This window comes from Sus scrofa, chromosome 15 (genome assembly GCF_000003025.6).
Source record: "Sus scrofa isolate TJ Tabasco breed Duroc chromosome 15, Sscrofa11.1, whole genome shotgun sequence".
In the NCBI taxonomy this organism is placed as follows: Eukaryota; Metazoa; Chordata; class Mammalia; order Artiodactyla; family Suidae; genus Sus; species Sus scrofa.
The window spans coordinates 103,088,195-103,110,588 of record NC_010457.5 but is presented as its reverse complement, the minus strand read 5'-3'; the positions used below and the strand labels follow the sequence as shown (position 1 = coordinate 103,110,588).

General features: G+C 39.4%; 1 protein-coding gene across 11 annotated transcripts in view; it reads left to right on the top strand.

Annotated features, from left to right (window-relative positions):
* The window catches only part of SATB2 (SATB homeobox 2), a 209,590-nt gene that overhangs the window by 61,636 nt on the left and 125,560 nt on the right, over positions 1–22,394 (top strand). The window lies entirely within an intron of this gene.

Genomic DNA, 22,394 nt, shown 5'->3' with positions numbered 1-22,394 from the left:
ATGGCTAATGATTAGCAGCTTTTCTCAGGGATTTACAGTAATATTGATGACTTCGTCTCCATTCCGATTAATTGTATATGTAACAGTTCCTTTCTTGAGCTTACTTTGAGCCCTTATTTATTTGAGACCTTGGCCATTGGGCAGATGACAGACTTAACTATTCCGTTACTGAAGATTATACTTTCTCTGGGGATTTGTCAAGCCCCGGTGAAGGGCAGCATGTTTTAATATGTAAATTTTATGGCTCTCATTTCTTATTTGAGTTATTTTGCTTTTTAGGTTGTATTCAAATTGCACAGCCTCGCATCCTGTAGATTTTTTCTCCGTCTATTACTTCCAGCTTTTTGCCATCTGAACTGAATGCTTCCTCGGCATGGCCGTGGGGTAGCCCTGACTTAACCAGAACATGCTGCTGTCCTGCCCTTGGCTGCCTCATTCTGCTCTCTACCCCTCTCTTGCTGCCAGGGATCACTTCTGGAGAGACAGGTGTGTGCTGACGGATCCTATTGAGACCCCTCTCCTGCTGGAATCATTCTGTTTTATTTGCGATCCACGAGGAGAGGAGTGACCAGCTAGAGGCTTTTCTTAAGCAGAAGCCACATGGTGTTTCGGATGGAAAGGCTTTTGCAGACTGAGGTTTCTGACAGGCAGGAGAGGCTGGCGCAGGAGTCTTGAGTGAGCGCTTTGACACACCGAGTAACAGCCCATTATCACTTGCGTTGGTGTCAAAACAATACCGCAGTTTGAACTGCAGCTCAGCTTATTCCTGCTGTCACACATGCTCCCTTGTAAGTCATTAGAGTGTTGGCGTGGACTCTTTCCGGGAGCAGTCGGAGATGCATTAGGAGAGGGAGAAGTGTTTATTAATTCACTTTAAGAAGTGCTATTAATCATCTGCTGTGTGTCAGACATCGTGCCGGGGTTGGGGGTGGGGTTTCCATGCCAGAATGACAGGGTCCTGTCCTCAAGGTGCCTCTTGACTAAGGAGAGCCCATGGGTGTAGTAGCTGTTGTAAAGAGTAACCCAGGAGGAGGCAAACAAAATTACTTTGAGAATCCAAAAGAAGGAGAAAGCTCACCAGTTTGGAGGGATCCATTTAGACTGATGAGAGAAGTGATGTGGGAGAGGGCCCTTGACAAGCCTGGAGGATTTTGATGGGCAGAGATAAGGTGAGAGAGACAGTTGGCAGGGAGTTCTGTTTAGCTGGTATGTGGGATGAATTTAGGGGTGGTATCAGAACTCAATAATTTATTGTAAAGGGCTTTAGGTACCAGGTTAAAGAGTTAGTGTTTTGAGAACAGGTAGTGTGATATGTTAGGAATATGGCAGTGCATAGTTTTGTTTTGTTTTTTTTTTTTTGGTCACACCCTCAGCATGTGGAAGTTCCTGGGCCAGCGGTCAAACCTACGTCACAGCTGTAACCAGAGCCACAGCAGTGACAGCTGCAAGACCCTCACCCCACTGAGCCACAAGGGAACTCCTGTGCATAGTAAAATGTTAGGTTAGGTATTAATCAGTTAAGACTGCAGAAATTCTACAGTGTTGCTTTAACCAAATAAGGGCTTTCTTTGTCTTATGTTGTGAGCAGTCCAGGCTAATACAGTATTTCTTAGTGCTGCCAGGGACATAGGTTCTGGCTCTCTTCCTGTCTTCTCTTCTTTTGGTTGCAAAATGGCTGCTGTACCACCAGAGGTCCAGTGCAGATTCCAGGCAGGAAGAGGGTGGGGAAAGAAAGGTAAAAGGCCAAATGCCTCTCCTCACGAAGCTCTGTCTTTGTTATTCTGGAAGGGATTTCATCCCCCAGGACTTGGTCATTTATCTCAGTTTCAGGTCTAGAGAGCCTGGGAAATCAAGTTTTTTATATGACACAGTGCTTCTCAGAAGAAAATTGGGATTCATTAAGAAGAAAGAAAGGGAGAGTAGATTTTGGGTAGATAAGTAGCAGTGCCGGCCACAGCTTGTTGATGAATCTATCGTGGGAAATCAGGGAAGACAGCGAGCAGAGGGGCAGAAAGCCAATCTTGCCAGCAAGGATTTCTGATTAGGTTCAGAGAGAATAACTTCAGAGTTCAATTTCAGTTTTAGGTTTGTTTAATAAAAGACTGTGGGACAATGAGTTAGGAAAACCAGACTGTAAATCTGGCACCATTATTAAGCATGCATGCATGTTTTTGAAGAAGTCACTTCTCTGAACCTCAGTTTTCTTATCTGTAAAATTGAGGACTTCAAAACCTGTGAGCTAAAACCTATGATGCTAAGAAATGATTGCCTATGTGCTTCTGAATACTATTTTCAGATTAAATACGGAGTAGGTTATAAAAATAAACATATAGATTATAAGGAGATAAGAATTTTATTTAGAAATGTTTTCTCCTAATTTGAGGAACCAGAGAGCAAGCAAAAGTATTTCATGTATTAATTTAAAATATTTTCTTTTAAGACAACACTGTAATATTCCTTGGCGCTGGTGTTTTCTGTTTTCAGCTCTACTTGCATTTAGTTACTGTGAGGGAAGTAGGAGATAACAGATTCACTCTCGAGCCCCTGCTCTAACAGGATTATTTATAATGTGACAATTTATTACACGGTCTTTTCCTGATAAATAGCTCAATTACATTCTCCATGTATTTTACAGTTCCATCTGGGGTAGCTGGTACCATACAAAGCGAAGAAGCACAGTTTCTATTCTTCATCTTGTTCCTGTTAGGGGAGGTGTTGTCTCTTTTGCTCCATCCCCGATTGCCTCCTCAACTCACCAAGACAAGACACCACTTATGCCTAACTCCTGTTAAGTATGGAAGGAGCTACAAAGCAATAAAAAAATCCTGGCTCCTACCCTAGAGGGACTTATTACTTAGTTGGGAAGAGAAAAGACATACAGCAGAAGAGGAGACCAGCACAAAAGATGAACTAAAGTAGTGCTGGAGCGGGCGCTGTGCCTCCATGTGCCCGGCGTGTTAGTGGAGGGCGAAGCTATATGGAGGGGTCCTCTCCGGTCTCACTCCCTTGCTGACTCTCTCACCTTTTTTGGGACGTTGCTTCATCATTTGTCCTTGGAGTTCTTGTAGCTTTGATTTCTCTCCCTTTCCATCAGTTCTTTCTGTTTGGTCTACAGACATGCTTAATTAAGACTGCCCCCAAACAGAGATTCTTAGTATTTATTCTCTGACTCAGGCCACCACCAGATGTTATTTTTTCCTTGTTAAATGTATTTGAAGTTTGCATCACTCCATTCTTATAATCTAGCCCCCATTCATCTCATGTCTGTTTTCACTCTCAGATCAACAGTACTTTTCTAGTCACCAAATTTAGGGGCCCTGCAGTCTGGCTAAACTCTTCTTCTTTTGCATCCCCTTCCACCCGCGGGGCTGTTTGCATCTTCTGCCCTCATTCAGAGCTAAATTTCTTGTTGTTCCTCAAAAGCACTGTGTTCTTTCACAAATCTCTGTCTTCATGCATTTTCTGAAATGCTTACCTGCCCTCTCTCTGGTTTACCTCGAGCACATAAGACCCAGGTACCTCTGTAGTGATCACCCTGGGAGGGAGGATCCATCCCTCCATCCACCAAACAGCATTAGTTCCTTTCTTCTCTCTGCTCCAAGATCACTTATCTTTGTAACACAATGGATTATGGTTTATCTGTTTACTTGTTTTTCCTCCCTAGTCTGTGAGTTATCCTAGTCTATAGAGACCACACTGTGCACCCTCACTGCTTGCCATACAGTCCACGCTACGTTATAACCACTCTCATTGCTAATATGCTGCTTTGGAGTCACACTGCTGAGGCTCATGTGTTGAGCACCACTTGCTTGCTTTGTGACATTGAAAAAGTGTGTAAACTTCCATGAACCTCAGTTTATTTATCTGTAAATAATAAGAGTACCTACCCTCATAATGTTATGACACCTAAGTAGTGGTCTTAGCATAGTGCCTAGAACACAGTAGGTATTCATATTAGAAGAATATTTGTTAAAAAGTATATAAATAAATAGTATTCATTTGGCGGTAATACTGTCTACCTCCTCTTTCACTTTTTGTTTGAATGTAAATATAAGCAAAGAAAATTAAAGGGGGTTGTCATGCATAAATACACTTGGTTAGCTTCTGGATGACAAACTCTCCTCAATAAGGATGAGATCTTTATCATAAGAAGAAAGAAACTACACAAGATCAGTAAATGCCAATTATTAGCAATTACTATTTGGGCTTCTTTAATTAGAAAAAAGCCTCCAGGCGACTAAGATCACTAATAGAGCTTTAGAAGTAAGAGGCACAAAGGACTTTTATGGCTTTTTGAAAAACTTTTTATTTTTGTATTTACAAAGGTGAATGTAAATGTTTTACCAGGCCCTAAGTGTATGTTTTGATCTACTTTTACACTTATTAACTGCTTAGTTATAGTAGGAAAATTCATCATAGGTTTTAACACTTGCTTTTATGATAGACTTATGATGTCATTCTTGTGTAGTACATTGCATTAAAAAATAAAGTGACCACCCTGAACAGTTGGTTAAAATAATGGAGCATTCATTCTTTTTGAACTGAAGCCTAGAATATCCCCTAGTTAAAGTTATAGCAACATGCACTGGGAGGTCAGTTTTTCAGAGTTGTAATCTCACTTCAAGATCGAAGATTGGTCCTACTATACAGCACAGGGAACTATGTCCAATCTCTTGGAGTACAACATGTTGGAAGACGGTATGAGGAAAAGAATGTATATATCTGTATGTATGGCTGGGTTACTGTGCTGTACAGCAGAAACTGACACAATGCTGTAAATCAACTATACTCTAGTAAAAAAATGTAAAAAAAAAAAAAAAAAGATTGGATGTTGGTAAAGATGACAATTCCCAGCATTCTTTGTCCAATTCTTTAGGAAGATGATACTGGAAAATATGGAGTTCTGATAAATGAGGCATTAATACAGCCCTGTTCTGATTGTCACATTATTTGCATTGAGGAATAGGTAGGAGTAATAGCCCTTTAGCTCACATACCAATGGACTTGAGAGTATTCCGGCCAAGGAACAATAGCTCGTTTTACAATCGTGACTACAGAATTCAGCATGGTTGATCTTGCTGCCTCAGTATCATTAAACTAATCTCAGAGCCTGGGATTAGGTTTGGGTGACTAAGTGTCCTTTCAGGTCAGAGTTCAAGAGTCCTGGTTAAGTTTCAGGGAGCGGGGAAGACAACCTGCTCTTGCTGTTTTTTTAAACAAAGGTTTTCTTCTACAGAGATTTTAAAACCCCTCAAATACCTTTAATTGCTAAACTAACACAGGAAAGAGAGTTCATAGTCTCTGTAATAGTCTGTTTGTCCAGGTTATTAATGACTCTGGTGTATGGAGTGTGTACAAACACAAAAGAAAAGTCAGTGAAGGGGTGGCAGTGATGGAGAGAGGAAGCCTTGCCCATGAACTTCCTTTCTCCCTCATTCTCTGCACTCTCGTGATTAAATCCGGACTTAACAGTGGGTGTCATCACACAGGGAGGATGAGCTAGAGACTCTTTTGAAGTTGACGTTCTTAACATTACCCCTTGTAGTAGAAAGGGCGTTCACACTGCGACCGATCTTTAAAAACCAAACAGTGCTAAACAGCAGGTATTTTCTAAGCAAAGATTCCTTCTTTATAAAAACTTGACATTTGTTGCAGGTGGTATTATGACACCATGGTATGGAAAAAATCTAGTCTTGATTTTTAAAGAAAGGTATTCAAAATATAATGTAGGCAGAGTTGTAGGGCACCGATTGATTTAGCCGTGATAAATGTGTAATTCACCATCTTATCCATGGAAAAAGCTTTTCCTCAGGGAAATGGTATTAACCATGCAATGTCTGATAGCTGAATATTGCTCTGTAAGGTATTTAGAGTTTACATATGATCTAAATTCAGCTTTCTACTTGTCATTTTATTCAGTGCCTCTTGTATATCAATAAATCTACTCTAAATTCCCTCCCCTTCCAGTGCAGTGTAGATCACTATTAAAATAACACAGCTGAGTAGGGTACAGGGCTGGCTGAGAAAAGAGAAAAACTGGAATGGACTATGAGGATTATAGCTGAGTCATAAAACATTAGAGATGATAATTAGAGGTCATCTCTCTCCGCCCCCTCACCATGTCCAGGAATCTCCTCCAGGCCTTCTCTGGGAGACTGTTATCTAGCCTGTGATTGGCTACTTCCAGGGAACTCACTTCTTTTTAAGGCTGTGGATATCTGCCACCAGTTGCTATAGTTTTAGCATTTCCTGAGGATTGTAAAAGAAAAAAGGAAATTGTCATCAGAGTGTACTAATACTACTTCTTTTGTTTGCAGGATGGCTCAGATATTTGGAAAGTAATCACATCCTCACTAAGACTCCTTTTTTGTAGGCTAAATGACCACAGATGTCTGTGTGTGCCTTTGGTCCCTTTCCTGTCCTTTCACGCTCTGTGTCACCCTTGTGTTTGGTTGCTCTCTAGTTGTCCTGGGCCCTCTAACTCAGATATCGTTATCTCACATGTGATCTTGACTTTTTGTAAACGTAGTCATTATTTTTGGCAGATGTTTGCAATAGTGGCTCATATTAATGAAGTCAAGGTTTTCTTTTCTGTTTTTCGCAAGAATTTAGGTAAGAGTCAAAATTTATATTTAAAGACACTAATGTATTCATTCTTGGTAAATTTCATTTTGCTTTGTCTAGTCAAATGTTAATGGCTCATGGAGATCATTTTTAATCTAAATTATGTTATCAACTCTATTGGCTTTGTGAATTCTACACTTTGTATAAGCATCTTCATCCAAATCATCGGCACAATGTTGAATGGGCAGGGCCAGACACCAAATACTGCGCATTAACCCTGAAAACCACCTTGACAGCTGACTTGTTTACTCGTAGACTAGTTATTATTCAGCAAGTCATAGACCTGCCTGTGCTGTCTGCAGGCCTGCTCAGATATTGTGTGAGATTTTCTCAAATATTTCTGCCATTCCTGTACCCCTGGTCAAAGGACATGATTTTAACTTGGCTTTGTAGTTTATTGATGGACTGAACTTTTTTACTTCTTAAATTTTGAACTTTGACTTAACAATTTGTCCTGTTTTAGAATTCCTCTATTTCTTCATGATTTTATGTATGAATATCACTTCTACAGATTCTTCCAGTACCCTGGGATGTGAGTTCCCTGGGCCAGGAGACTTACACTCATTTATAAAAGGCCGATGTTCTTTTATGGCTTTAGTTCTTGTATTAGCATTCAGGGCCTTCTCAGTCATTGTTCTAGCGTTTCCAGTTTGAAGCTCTTTTGGCTTTAGCAGATAAAATGAAGGTAGATGGGTAATTGGGTCGCTTTGCCTGCAGTCTTTTTGTCTTTTTACATGACATCATCTCCCTTAAACGGTTGTCCTGTCTTTTCTTAGAGCATCATTTGGTCTCTGACTCCACTTAACAATTTTGTGAAAGCAGGATTCATTTAGGTCTTTGGAGACTGTGACCTCTTTTGTTAAGATTCTTCTAGAGAGTCCTGCTTATTTCTCTGCTCTACTTTCCAAACTTTTTATGTAGTTTTTTTCTCCCCTTTTTTTGGCTATGCCTGCAGCATGTGAAAGTTCCCAGGCCAGGGACTGAACCCATGCCACAGCAGCAATCCCAGCTGCTACAGTGCCAACACTGGATCTTTAACCTGCTCAGCCATCAGGGAACTCCCTGTGTAGTCTTAAATTTTTTAAGCTCATTGGACAACTTCCTAAGCAGCCACACTGTAGGCTTTTTAGTCTGCTGTTCAATTCCTGGCCTCATTTCTTACTAGAGCAGCTGACCATAGGAGAGTTTCCTAAAATTCTCTGTACTTCATCTCTAAAAGGGGTGCAGAGCCCTCCTTACTTTAGTTTTAAGAGTTAAGTGAGAGTATTTTAATGGCCAGTAAGTGGCATCATATCCAATGAATGTTACTTTTATTACTATTATTTCTCATGATTATGCCCACTCATATTCTTTCCCATTTTTGTGGTTGTACAGGCATTTTTAGAGCCTTACATCTTTTTTACATCTTCCTCAAAACAGTGCTATCCACAGAATCACACTCGTGTTTTCTTTGATCTTTCTGATATCTCCTCACCTGAACTGTGGAATACACATCTCTGTTAAGAATGCCATTGCTTAACTATTGTAAATTTCAGGGGAGGGGAGTTTCTGTACCTCGGAAACTTCTATGGCTTCATATCCCTCAGGCTTATTCTTTTGGTTCAAGCCCAGCATAGTTCAGCATCCCAAAGATGTTCCATATGCTTTCCACGGTGAGAACCATAAGCCAGGTGACTTATGGGGGCAGCTACGGCTCTCACGATCCTAAAGTCTCCAAGGGCCCTGTAAGGGCCCTGTGGGAACCTCCCTTCTTCAAGGGGTAGATTGTCAGCCAAAGATGTTGATATTTCCCTGGGTTTTCTCACAAAGAACTGCACATGGTGAAAACTAAACATGTTATTAGCATATAGGGCTTGGAATTGAATGGCTTAGGGAAAGATAAATAAGAATTGTGGAAACATAATTATGAAAATAGAGGGTTTCATTGTGTTTACATTTTAACTTCCTACCTTGTGAGGTGTGTTAATTGTAAAGACTGCCTGTTTTTTAATCTGATATATGCAGAGAATAAATAATAGTACTTACCATGGACCATGCGATATTCATATAATTAAGCATTCTTAAATTTTTGCAATTCCTAAGTAAGAGTGAATTTGAGAGTGTTTGGCCCTGAGAGCTCTTTCTCTTCTTTTTTCCTTTTTAAGAATATATATTTATATATAGAAATAAGCATGTGGAGTTTGATTTCTTTACCGTGAATAATTGTACTAAAATATTTCTAGGACATGTTCTAAGTTTGCAGTTGCATGTGCTAAGGTTCAGAGAATACTTTTGAGGAAACTCCTTTCGTTTTCTCTGGGGAAAAAAAAAAAAGCAAAAAAAAAAACAAAACCAAAAACAGATAGTGGTGGAGTACTTAAAAAAAAAAAAAAAAAAAGTGGCTCCCCCCTCCCCAGGCATCATCCTTTGCATTTTCCCTCTGGCTTCCCTGCACTTCCCTTGGGAGACACTCTCTGCTAGTATTCCCTGATCCCCTGAGAAGCCTGCTTGGCTGGGAGGTACTTCTCTAAGTGCAGATTCCTGGGCCCATCCTGACCTAGTGCATCCAGACCTAGGGTGGCAGGCCCCAGAATCTTCATTTTCATAGGCTCTTTTTTGGTGGGGGGAGGAGTTTCATGTCCCCAAGTTTTGAGCGCCACCTCTCCAGTCCAATTGTCGTTGGCTCCTGTAATGTTAGAGGAAACCAACATTATGCAGTGTTCCTTCCGAAGTGCTTTGTTGTTGAAGAACAGGCTGCTGGTGGGCCAGAACAGATTGTCACCATGTAAATGGGGTGTCAAGGGACATAATTTTATGGGCTCACACCTATCTCTCAGCCAAAGACATTTCAGGTTAGTCGTGTGCCTGCACTGGTAAAGGAATATAGTCTCATTTGAACTGGGACAACCCTAGTTCTGGGTACATTCTGTGGTATTATATTTGCCAACTCACATTCAGCCCATGCATTTATAATTACTCAACTGTTTCCATGCATTGAGTCATTGCAGAAAAGCCGCTTCTTTGTAGAACCTCATTAAGATTTCAGCTGCTAACAGATTTTATTTTACAGTTCCAGCTTTCATGATATTAAGATATGGAGATTTGGGCTTCTGGGTGGGGTTATTTACAAGTTTAAAGCTCTTAGCTATGGGAGCATCACAGTTATTTTAAGAGCATAATCAAAAAAGGGGAAAAATGGATAGTCCAGCGTTCTACTTGTACTATCATACTTTAAAGGCAAAAATAAAGAATGCCAAATTACTTTTTAAGAAAATTACTTGTTTGGGATTTGCATGATTTTATTTAAAATGTCTTGTAATTTAAAGCAATGTTTTTTATAAATGTCATTTATTTGGGAGACCTAAAAAGACTCACATAGGATTAAAGCACTATTCATATAGTTTGTGTTTTGTAAGTGTATATACTTTATGCTGAGTATACATGGTAAATGAATATGCTCTGGCTTAAATGACATATTTTTCTTTCGTGGTATCACCCCAAATTATACTGAGCCATTTTATATCCTGTATTGCTCTTTACCATGGTATTTTAAAACTTTCTTCTAAATAATGTGCACTGTTTTAATTAAGGTAAGTAACCATTAACTGAGAATTATTGGTTATGTCAATTAGAGCTGCCAGTTATATTTTGTCTTCTATCTGTTAACATAATAATCATTCTTCAGACTGCCCACAAAGGGAAGTGAGCTGAATCAGAGCAAGCAGGTCCCTATCAGGAGCCAGGAGTAAAAGTTCTTATCTCCTTCCTTGTCTTGGTGTTACCATTGCTTTCAGTGAGTAGGCATTGGCTCTTGTCCCGTTTGGCAATCCTCTTTAGTATTTTCGTATTTGGAAGGTCTTACTATCCTGCACAACTTCTCAGCGTAACACTCCAGGGCCGTTCTTTCCCTCGCTTTGTCTTCCCGGTGCATCTGCACAGGGATCATTCACTTGTTGATAGGTCCCTGGTGTCCTTGTCCTATCTGCTCTTTCTCCAGCCAGGTGCTAAGAAGCCCCTTGACATGTTTTCTGACTTCCCGTGTCCCCCTTTGGCTTGGTATCCTGCCATCCCAGAAGGCAATGTGTAGATATTGGCTGAGTAGATGATGAAGAATAGGAGAGGAGTTAATTTCGGCTGACTGACTGGGTTGATTTCATTTGTTGGTGTTCCTATCCAGCCACTTTGAATATCAAAGCTTTCTTGCTTAAAATCCTTTTAGGTGACATCGGAACTGCTCATGTTTCTATCTAAAGGTTTCTAAACTGGAGAGTTTCTCATCTGAAAATAGTCAAGAATTTATAAAAGAACAGAGATTTCTGAATGCAAATAGCTTCCTTTCGTGTGTAGGTTGTTTTGCTTAATAATTTGCAAGGGGAAGCACAGCATTTTAACAATAACAAATTTGTCTATTGTAGAAAGTTTGAAAAATATAAAACAGTGTGAAGGTTAAAGAAAAATTCTCCTTTGATATCACCTGTGGTCCAAGATATTTCTTATCTTAAAAGTTTTGCTAATAAGGATTTTTCCACATCCCTCCTACTTTCATTTTCCTTCCCTCTTGATAGGCAGCGGACTATAACTATATAACAGTTTTTCACTTAATGTAGAAAGCATATTCCATGGCATTCATTTTTAATAACTTACTAATGGTCGATTGTGTGGGGTATACCATAATTTACTTAACCTCCCATTTGTTTTAGGGATTTAGGTTGTTTAGTTTTTAATTTCTGCAGATAATTCTTTGATAAGAATCTTTGCATTTGATGTCCTTCTATGTCTATGACTAATTGGGATACTGGACAATAATTTTTTTTTTTTTGTCTTTCTTCCTTTTTCTGGGGCTGCTCCCGCGGTATATGGAGGTTCCCAGGCTAGGGGTCTAATCAGAGCTGTAGCCACCAGCCTACGCAAGAGCCACAGCAACACGGGATCTGAGTCACGTCTGCAACCTATACCACAGCTCATGGCAATGCCGATCCTTAACCCACTGAGGGAGGCCAGGGATCGAACCCGCAACCTCATGGTTCTTAGTTGGATTCGTTAACCACTGAGCCAAGATGGGAATTCCCTTGACAATAATTTTTAAAATTCTCAACTACATTCCCAGGTGACAAATTTGTGATTAATTTTCCTGATATTTAAGATGTTAAATTGTTAAACTTCAGACTTCAAATTTAACAAGTTTTTTCCTTATTATAGTTAAAATGGAGTTAGAAAATACCCAGTAGAATTTGGGCTAGTAAAGGGCTTTACTGTCCTGATTGAAGGGTCAGACTGAAGAATTTATAAAGCATGCCTGAAATTACAAGACTGATGGGAGTTCCCGTCGGGGCGCAGTGGAAACAAATCCTACTAGGAACCATGAGGTTGTGGGTTTGATCCCTGACCTTGCTCAGTGGGTTAAGGATCCAGCGTTGCTGAGAGCTGTGGTGTAGGTTGCAGACACAGCATCTTGGATCTGGCATTGCTGTGGCTCTAGAGTAGGCCAGCAGCAACAGCTCCGGTTAGACCCCTAGCCTGGGAACCTCCATATGTCTTGGGTGCAGCCCTATAAAGACAAAAAAAAAAAAAAAAAAAAAAAAAAAAAAAAAGACAAAACAACAACAACAAAAAACCCAGAAAAACCCCAAAAAAACAAAAAAACAAGACCAATGTATCTTAGTACTCTAAGCTGTAGGAGCCATTTAAAATGCATAGCATTTATAATCCTGAAATGTTTTATTATGAAGTATGCCATGCTTACACGAGAATACGTCATGTATATGCTTAACACTAAAGAGTAAATAATCAGACCAGCACCCTTGTCCTCACCACTCTGCTTATGAAATAGAATATTTCCAGTACCTTTGAAACATCTTCATGTTCTCAACACAATTTATGTTTGTGTGTTTGCTTGTTTTTCAGTGCCAAGGAGCCCGGTGATATTGCATTGGGAAGATTTATAAATGTTTAATCTTTTCCATTTCCACTGCTTCCACCTGGTCGTCTTTCATCCCTTCTCCCCTAACCTGCTGCAGCATCTTCCACACTGGCTTCTGTGCCTTTCACTCCTGGTCTATTTCAATCCCAACCCTGCCCCTCCTCCCCATCCCAAGTGATGGTTTACATACGAAAATTGAATCATGCCCTTCATCTGTCTAATAGCCTTCCCTGGTTTTCTGTTTAATTTAGAGTAAAATTCACCTACTTGGTGTGACCTGCATAGCACTTCCTAATCTATCCTGGCCTCCATCCTTAAATCACTTATTCCCTTCATTTCTGCTCAGCCACGGGGTCTCCTTTAAGTACACCTTGGTTAAACCTTTCCTGCTTCTTAACCATCATACATTCTTTCCTCCACTTTTCCTCAGTACCCTGTTTTTGCCACTCTTTGGCGAAAACTTTTCGTTTCATCCCTCAAGCCATTTTCCCATCTAATTGTTTTATCTCATAGCATCCTAATATTTTGTGCCTTACACTTATTACATTTTTAATTACATCTTTGCTTATTGGTTAGACCTACTGACTCTTAGATTTTATAAGCATAGGTACTACGCCTATCTTGATCACCATCCTGTACTTCTAATACCTGGGTAAACACTCCATAAATGTTAAAATGAATGAATGAAAAAATGAAATGCTGCATTTGGAAGAGATTACTAATACTGTAAAGCTTTTTATGTTCATAAGTGATATTTGTTATTTTAGGCCCAACAAAATATAACTGAGTTCATTAAATCAGTACCTACATCCCTGTACCTCCTTTTGCTTGCATAAATATATTATTTTTAATTCTGACTTGTTTATTAAATGTGACCAATTTAGGTGTAAATAACTCCATTAGAGATATATCTCAAGTGCTTCTCACAGGTATTTAAAATAGAAAGATTTAGGTAAGATATAGTAGAAGGGATCTTGATATAATGGAAAGAATGTGGGCTTTGGAGTCATAAAAACTTGAGTTTAAATAGTAATTATGCTGTTTGTTAGCTGTGTAATCTTGGGAAACTACTTAACCTTTTTGTCCCCTGGTGTTCTCATCTGAAAAATGTGATGATAACATCTACCTTATTGGTTTGTTGTAAAGATCAAAGGAGGTAATATATGTTAAATCCTATCGCTGGTGCTTCCAACAAAATAAGCATTTAATTCATGATATTATTATTATTGTGAGAAACTATGTGCCTACAGCAAGTTGCTTAATATTTTTCTGCTACTATTTCTTCATCTGTAAAATGGGGATAATTCCTTATGGGCATAACTTGAAGATTAAATTATGTAGTGTGTGAATGTATTGATATAGGACATCTAGAGCAATTCTACCTGGCCGTTGTTGACTCTCAGTTAATGAATAAGGGTGGTTAATAATAATAGCATCTAAGACTTGGCATCAAGTTATTTAGTGGGAATGTGTTATCTTTAGATTCCATTGGTTCCTTCAGTGCATATTTATTGGATGTGGGTCTTATGCCAGGTGCTCAGCTGAGTGTTAGAGCTACAGGGATGACTAAGGCAAAACTTGACTGAGTAGCCTATAGTTTCATGGAGAAAGGGGATTTTACATGAACTGTACAGTAATTTATCTCATGGATAAATACCAGCATAGGGAGGTTAATTATCTTGGTTGGGGGGAATAGGAAAAGTGTCATTGCCTCTGGGGGGTATTGTTGGCATCAGATCTGAAGGCTAAGCAGGAATTCTCCAGAGAATAAGAGGTGCCATAATACGGGGGGGCGGCGAGGGGGGGAAATATAGGTAAGCTTGGTTTCCATCTCTGACATTTAACATCTTTGTGATGTTAGTCAAATTATTTGGCCCGATCTGAAATGGAACCATTTATATGTCTATTATAGGGTTTTTGTGACAATTAATACAGTGAGAAGGTATCCAGCTCATAGTAAGAACTAAGAACTTATCAATGGGGGTTCTTTTTAGTCTTCTGAAATTTTGTCCTCTATATACTGGAACAACCAAATGACCTCCACTCCCAAGAGTCCATAGTTACATGTTTTTACCTGGTCAAGTGAATTTTTTTTTCACTTGGTTAAATCTTTTTGGTATCTTTGTCTTTGAAAGGTCAAAGATTGGCTGTTTATCACCACTTCAAACTCAATTTGTTAGAACGTGTACTTAGCTCTTTAGGAGTTTCACTCTCGCCCACTGTCAAAGAAAATACTGTCCTTCTTCCTCTAGGATTCTGAACAAGAAATCAGTCATTTGAAACTTTTTGTCATTGTGTTTATTCTTTATGACATCAACAGCAATGGCAGCTCACACTTGGTTAGCAGTTTAACAATTACAGAGAACCTGAGTTCAGGTTACTCATTTCATGCTCTCACCCACCCTCAAGATGGAGGCCAATGTGATCTGGGCTCCAGGGGAGGAGACAGAGAGGTGTGGAGAGGTAAGTGACTTGGTCTTCTGATTCTAATCCAGTGCTTTTGACTCAATAACATACCTGCCTTTCTATTTTGCCAGTCTTCAGCTCCCATCATGCCTTCAGCATTCATCCTCTTTTTATCTCTAGACTGCAGCACTCTTTGATGACCTAGATTCTGTAGCTCTAGGAGAGCCTGGCCTGCCTTTTGTTGACATTGATAGATTGGTATTTCTCCATCATTTCTTAATTCCCTACTGTGGCTTCTCATTGTCTATGAAGCAACTTCAAGATCCTCTTATCTTCTCCCTCAAAACCACTAGTTCTTCTTCATTTCCTTTTTTTTTTTTAATATTTTGCCCATATTTTTATTGGGTTGTTTTCTTTTCTCTCTTTCTCTCTTTATTTTGGCTGCTGCATGCAGTGGCTTGACGTGGGATCTCACTTCCCAGACCAGGGATTGAACCTGGGCTGCAGTGGTGAAAGCACTGAGTCCTAACAACTGGACCATCAGGAAACTCCCCAGTTTTCATTTCTCGACCTTAATTCTGCCATCTTGTTGCAATATGGAGGGTACTTAAGATGTGGCTTCTCTGAGGTGGAGCCATTTTTCTTGTAACATCCTCGGGCCCCTCAGCACCCTGCTAATAAATACCTTCTTTTTTTTAATATATATTACTCAATGAATTTATTACATTTATAGCTGTGCAGTGATCATCACAACCCAGTTTTGTAGCATTTCCATCCCAAACCCCCAGCGTATCCCCCCATCCCTCAACCTGTCTCCTTTGGAAACCATAAGTTTTTCAAAGTCTGTGAGTCAGTATCTGTTCTGCCAAGAAGTTCATTGTGTCCTTTTTTTCAGATTGCACTAAACACCTTCTATATGTCTTTCGAAAACAACAGAAACCAAGTTTTTCCATGATGACTCTCTCTTGGGACGTCTGTGTCTACAGTAATGCCATTTAAAAAAATTATGTGATACACTTACCTTTGTGAGTTTATTCTTTTTGAGGTTTTGTGTGGCATTGCATTACTCCTCATGCATTATTACTGAGTTATTTTTCACATTCACCCAGGCTGGACCTGAATGACTTAGATTATAAATTCTTAGGATATAAAGAGCATTGTCACTTTAAATCATTCTGTGAGCAGCAGAAGCCAGTTTTGAGATAATAGTGATACTTAAATATAGTGTTTTTCTGTATTAGACAGATCATAGGTTTACAAATAGCTATTAGTCTTGGAATCTCTGTTAGCTGCAGCTTCTTTCCCACATCAGGGTACATTTGCATTTAGCCTGTCTTTACAAAATATAAAAACACTAAATTCAATTCAAAGTGATTTAAAATTACACTATAGAGGTTTTGAAGATCTATTACAACATATGAGACTTTTTTTTTTTTCAGCATTTCTGATCCCTCCCCATTCCTTTTCCTAGCACCTTTTATTTTGTTATTTTCTTTTAGTAAATAGCCATTCAGGAAGATGGTTTGTACAAAAAGAATGAAAATAAAGGCATGAAGGAAAATGTATGCACTACCATTTCCTTGTCTCTCCCTCTGAGATTTTATGTATGCTCAGCTTCAAAAACCAGTTTAAAAATAAAAAAGATGAGGGCGGTTGCAATCTGCTCCATTTTATGCAGATTAGGTATGGCCCTCAGGCACCTGCCAAATTGCTAATATGGCCTTCCAGTTGGGTCTGATTAGTGTGAACCCAGATCTTCTTTTCCATTGAAATAGAAATGTATTTGCTGGGAATCAGTTAACAACAGAGATGATATTTTCACTAATAACCGTGGGTCAGGTTACACTTGGACAGTTTCTCAGTGTAGAAGAAGCCGACTAGCCTGGGCATTTATGATTTCCACTCTCACTTGGCTCCCTCTCCCTGAGGACCTTGGGGTTTGCAGAGACCAATGGGTCCCTTTGTGTATGATGACTTTGAAAGGTCATTTTTTTATTCTTTTTTTTTTTTTTTGGCAAAATACATCTGTAGGCTTTACATTTGCAAGAGCAAATACCTTAAATTGTCCAGAAGGCATGTTTGTTTAAGGATACCAACTCCGGGCAATTGAGTTTTTGGATTATTGCAACAGTTATTTTCAATGCCTCAGGGTGAAGCATTAATTATCTCCCCCAAAAGATAATAGAGACAGCAAATATGGAAACCTCAGGCATCTCTGATGACACTATTAGAGCAGATTTTAAGAAAATATTTTTGTACTAAGACTGAAGTTTTTGGGGAAAGAATTAAAGGTTTGTATGAACTAAGTAGGGGCTGAGAGTTCAGGGAAAAAAAAAAATTGGAGCCCTGTCTCCAGATTTGGGTGTATAAAGAGTTATGGAAAATAGAATCAGCTTTGTCAATTGTCTAAATCAAGCCCATGTTGAAAATGGTTAAATATTTAATGAGTAGTATCTCCTATTTGGTCATTTTGTAACATATTATTTTTTACCAGTGGAAGAGCAAGAAACGTTAAACAGTTGACATAGTCTACATCACCGTTAATAGACCATTGAGAGATGGTTTAATGGATGCATTAAAAAATTGTTTTTAGGGCTCTTGTTCTTTTTTTTTTTTTATATGTAAGCATTATTGCATGTACCATCCCAACCCAATATTTTGGGTAATTAGTAATCACTATCAAGTCATTCAGTAGCAGGGACAAGAATTGCAAAGCTCTTGCTTTTAATTTCTCTATTTTACTTGGTAAAATGCAAATCAAATGCTAAAATTAGTCGTCATATAGATGTGATTGGAGAAGAAATTTGCAGTCATTTTTTGGATCATGGTTCTTAGAACTTAATCATGTTTCAATATTATTATGCCAGCATTTTTTTTGAGCCGTTAAGTGTCAGTCATCAGGTGAGGATGCTCAAATGAATGAGATGGTCTCTGATTGATTATGATAAGTTCGTAGATGTTTCCAAATGTGTAAAACCCACAAATTGATAAATAAATTCCATGGGAATTTTAACTTAAGTACATGTAAGTAACTGTGAAAAATACGGAAACGCGTTATATCGGTACTTAAAATTTAATAACTTATTCTTTGTTCCTGGTATGAATTAATTTTAATGTGATACTGGGTAACTTGGTTAACTGCCTACTTCTAGTATTACAACATAGCAATGCTATGGTAAACATAAAAAAAAATTCCCATTTTCTTCCTGGATCATTATAAAGTGAATATGATAATACACCATTGAACAGCTAGAAATGGGTAGAAGCGTAGGGCCTAGAAAGGTACATGTTGCTCACCAGTATATAAAAGATTAAACATGAAGAAAATTAGTCTTCTTGTGGTGAATATTTTCTGTGTTCTTCCCATACATTTTAGGACATATATGTTAAAACAATAAGATAACAAAAAATGAAATAAAACTGATCCTGGTTTTTTTTTTTTTTCCATATTTGACTTAGTAACCTGAGTTACTATGTTTTTAAGATTTGGGACTTTTTTTTAGAGATGGGAAGCTGATGGTGGCTTGACCATTCAAGTTGTTTTAAGAATGATGGAATTAAAAATCCACCTATATCACAGCCCCTGGGGTCTTCCTTCCAGCCTTTTTTCTGACAGGACGGAACAGAAATTTACAGGATTAGCTGTCATATAATCCCTGTCTTCTCCTTGTCTTTCTTATCAGTTTTTGTTTTTTTAATGTCTTGAATAAAAATAAATCTGTCTTCATATCAGTGATTCCTAGGGAGTTTCTAAGTATGATTAGATAATTTTGAGATTTCAATGTCTTGCTTTTAGTTTTCAGAATCATACTTCCTGAATGAATTAGATTTATTTACTTATTTGGATTATGCTAGGAGTTTGGTTCATATACTAGTGTATCTTTTTCTTTTTTTTTTTTAAATGTCTGCACTCATGGCATGTGGAAGTTCCCAGGCCAGAGACTGAATCTGAGCCACGCAGCACCAGATCCTTAATCCACTTCGCAGGGCTGGGGATTGAACTTCCATCTCTGCTGTGATTTGAGCTGCTGCAGTTGGGTTCTTAACTCACTGTGCCATAGCAGGGACCCCACTCCCCCTTTTTTGACCATGCCCTTGGTATGAAGAAGTTCCAGGGCCAGAATTGAACCCATGCCCCAGCTGTAACTCAAGCCACAGCAGTGACAATGTCGGATTCTTAACTCTGGAACTCCACAAGTACATCTTTAAGGAGAGGAAATTGCTAATTTGTGGAAGCATCTCAACACTTTATTTCTTCTATTTTGTGTTATGGAAATGCAAAATTGATCTGAGAGTATCTTGCTTTTCTAATAATTGTATTATTGTCCTTCATTCTCATAAAAGAATCCCTGGGGAAAGCCACTCTTAGCTAATAATTTTAATGTAAAGAAGTAATGCACACAATTATATTTATTCAAGTAGTAGTCCATTAGTAGTCTGTAGGCAGCAGCTTTTGTTATTTTAGTAAGAAGTGCAGTCGGCAGAATGATATTCAGTTAAAAAAATCCTGATTGAGCCACATTCCCTTTTTTGGTTGATATGAAAGCCATTGTTGTTTTGATCACCAACTGGCAAACCTTCAATTATCCTGAATTTAGAAGTTGTTTACTATACTTTGAAAGTTTAAAAATGAGTCCTCCCTGAGAAACAAAAAGCTGAGTGTGTGCCATTGTTGTTTTAATAGAAAAGTAGAATTATAATGAAAGAAAAATCAATCCACCAATTCGATGTTGCGTTTATTTTCATATTTTCGAAGGCTTCATGTGTTTTTTAAATGACAGTAATCAAAGCCGCATTAGTGGGCCCTCAACTATCGGGCATTGCTTTGATTTAGAATGTCAGAGTAGCCAAGGAGAGATCATCAATACTTCTAGGGGGGGCGGATTCCTTGAGAAGATTGGGTTTGGGGGTTTCAACCCCTCAGGCCTTTCTCTGTGCCTTCAGCAGTTGTCTAGAAAATCTCTTGTGCAGGTCTCCCTGGATGCACGGGGTGCTCAGAGTGTGGGAACTCAATTTTCTACCTCTTGGGGCTTAGCAGGATGCTGGGGATGGAGTCTGGGTAGAAAAGACATCAGTTGAATCTGCCAAGTGGCCTAGAGCAGCACAGGCCCTGGCTGTGGTGGCCGCCCTCCTTTCCCTCTCCCCCCCTCCTTCCTTCCTTCCTCTCTCCTTTCTTCCCCTCCCTCCCCACCTCCTTCCTTCCTCCCTTCTCCCAGCTTCTTCCTGTCTTCCCCCCTTCCTCTCCCCTCCCTCCCCTCCCTCCTTCCCCCTCCTCCCTCCCTCCCATCTCCTCTCTTCCCCTTTTCCCCACTTCCTCCCTTCCCCCTTCCTCTGTTCCTCTCTTCCTCCTCCTTCCCTCCTCCTCCTCCCCCTCCTTCCTCCCTCCCCTGCCCCATGCACCTTTCTCCCTTCCTCCCTCCTCCCCCTTTCTTCCTCTCTCCCTCTCTTATCTCTGGGCCTCAACCATCTGCCATATACTACGCTGTTGTGGAGCTTACCATCCAGGGAGGAATAGGCACAGTAAGTATCTGCAAGTGCCGAGGATCCCTGGGCTGCTTTGCAGCAGAGGGCAAGGGATGAGAGGCAGTTCCTGACATGCTTTTGATTGCAGCCACTCCTAAAGATGCTAAGATGGTAAGACATTCAGGGACTCACCCCTGTCACTGAGAGAACAGTTTCCAAACCCAGGCTCTTTTGACTACGTCAGGTGACTTGCCATGTTGGCCAGTGACATTTTAGAAGATTTGTGTTTTTGCTTAAGTAAAAACATTCTAACAAATGTAATGCTTACCTCTTTTATGCTAACTTACAATTCATGAATGCCAGCATATGTTTATACAGCACTTTATAATTTTCAGTGCCATTTAGCTCATGTTATTTTATTATAATTAACATTTTGTAAGTCCGGCAGGGGAGTTTTTGTTAGTAGTGGTTTTATTCTGGTTTTGATTTTCAATTCCCATTTTATAGAAGAGAAAATAGGGGCCTGGAGTGGTGAGGTGAGTTGCCCATAGGTACAGAGCTATGGCCAACAAGAGGCAGATCCCAGGCAGACCTGGATATCCTGATGCCCAGCCTGCTGTTTTCAAACCAAGGGGCTTTCTTCTTTCATGCCTCTTATATGCAGACTGTGTTTTAGGTGTTCTCATGCTTATGGGGCTGTAGCCTGGGTTATTTGAAGCAGTTAAACTGACGTGTCCCTTGCCTTATGGCGGCATATAGTCAAGTAAGGTAAAGAGTTTCTGGAGTTTATGCCTATACAGGAGACTGTTTTCTCCTGCTATTACCTGTTCAGCCCATGCTAAATTCTGCAAACTTAGGAACTGTAACTCCATTGCAAGGCACTCTTAGCCCTATTTTCCTTCTCATTGCTTATCCTCTTTGACAGTAGTGAGGGTGTTTGCTGGTGTTTAGAAAAAAGGAATTCTGGGAAACTCTTGGTCCTTGGTCCTTCTTTTGAGGAGGATAAGTGGATTGAGCTTCTCTGCTCTCCAGGTTCCCATTTTGCCAGTCACCTGGGCAGTGCTTCCTGAACCTGGCTCTTCCTCAGCATCTCTGAAGATCTAGCCTGGAGCTTTTATCCCATAAGCCATACGTCCTGGGTGAGGCTGACAGCTGCTCTAGGGATGAACCTGATCTTGATGAATACTCTAGCCATTCACTTAATATGACCACTCTCAACAGCACAGCCTTTATTAAACTGCAAATTCCGGAGAATGGGGAGAAAAAGATTCCATTTTGACCTCCCCCTACCGTCCAGATCATCTCTAACTATTCAGCCCAGCTACTATGGGATAACAAGACATCCTGTCAGGAATAATTGCTGAGTCTATACCGTAGTTCAGTTGTCCATTGATTCATGTGGTGTTTTTCTGACATGACAGTATTTTAGGGGCTCAAGGAGATCACTGTCATAATTCATCACCATGTATGTTGTGACTATAGATCGACTTTCTATTCAATTCAACAAACACCTACCTAATGAGAGTGCACCTCATATATTGGGCCTTTGGCTTCTGTATTAGAGCCATTAAAATGGTAATGCCATATTTAAAATGAGTTTTTAAATATGACATTTTCAAAAAATGGAAATCACCAATCCCTCAGAACTTCTTCATAAAATATCTGAAACCTGCAAACTATGTACATTTTTAGATTTAATAGTAGGCTATATATGAAGATGTACTGAATGTAAAAATTATTAAAGTGTTCTTAAAGGAACTGCCCCCCCCCCCCGGCCAGGAGTTTAAGCAACCACCAAAAACCCCTCCAAACTAATAGCAGTTGCCATTTTGTAATAGTTATAGCCATATTTGCTTCCATGTCTTGTAGTTTCTTAACAAATTACTGTGAAATCAGGTTAGTTGGAACATGAAAAAATGTATAACATAAATGAGTATACTTTTTGCCTTCATATTTTATGGCAACATTTTCTTTGATAATTAACATGCCCTCATAATATTGC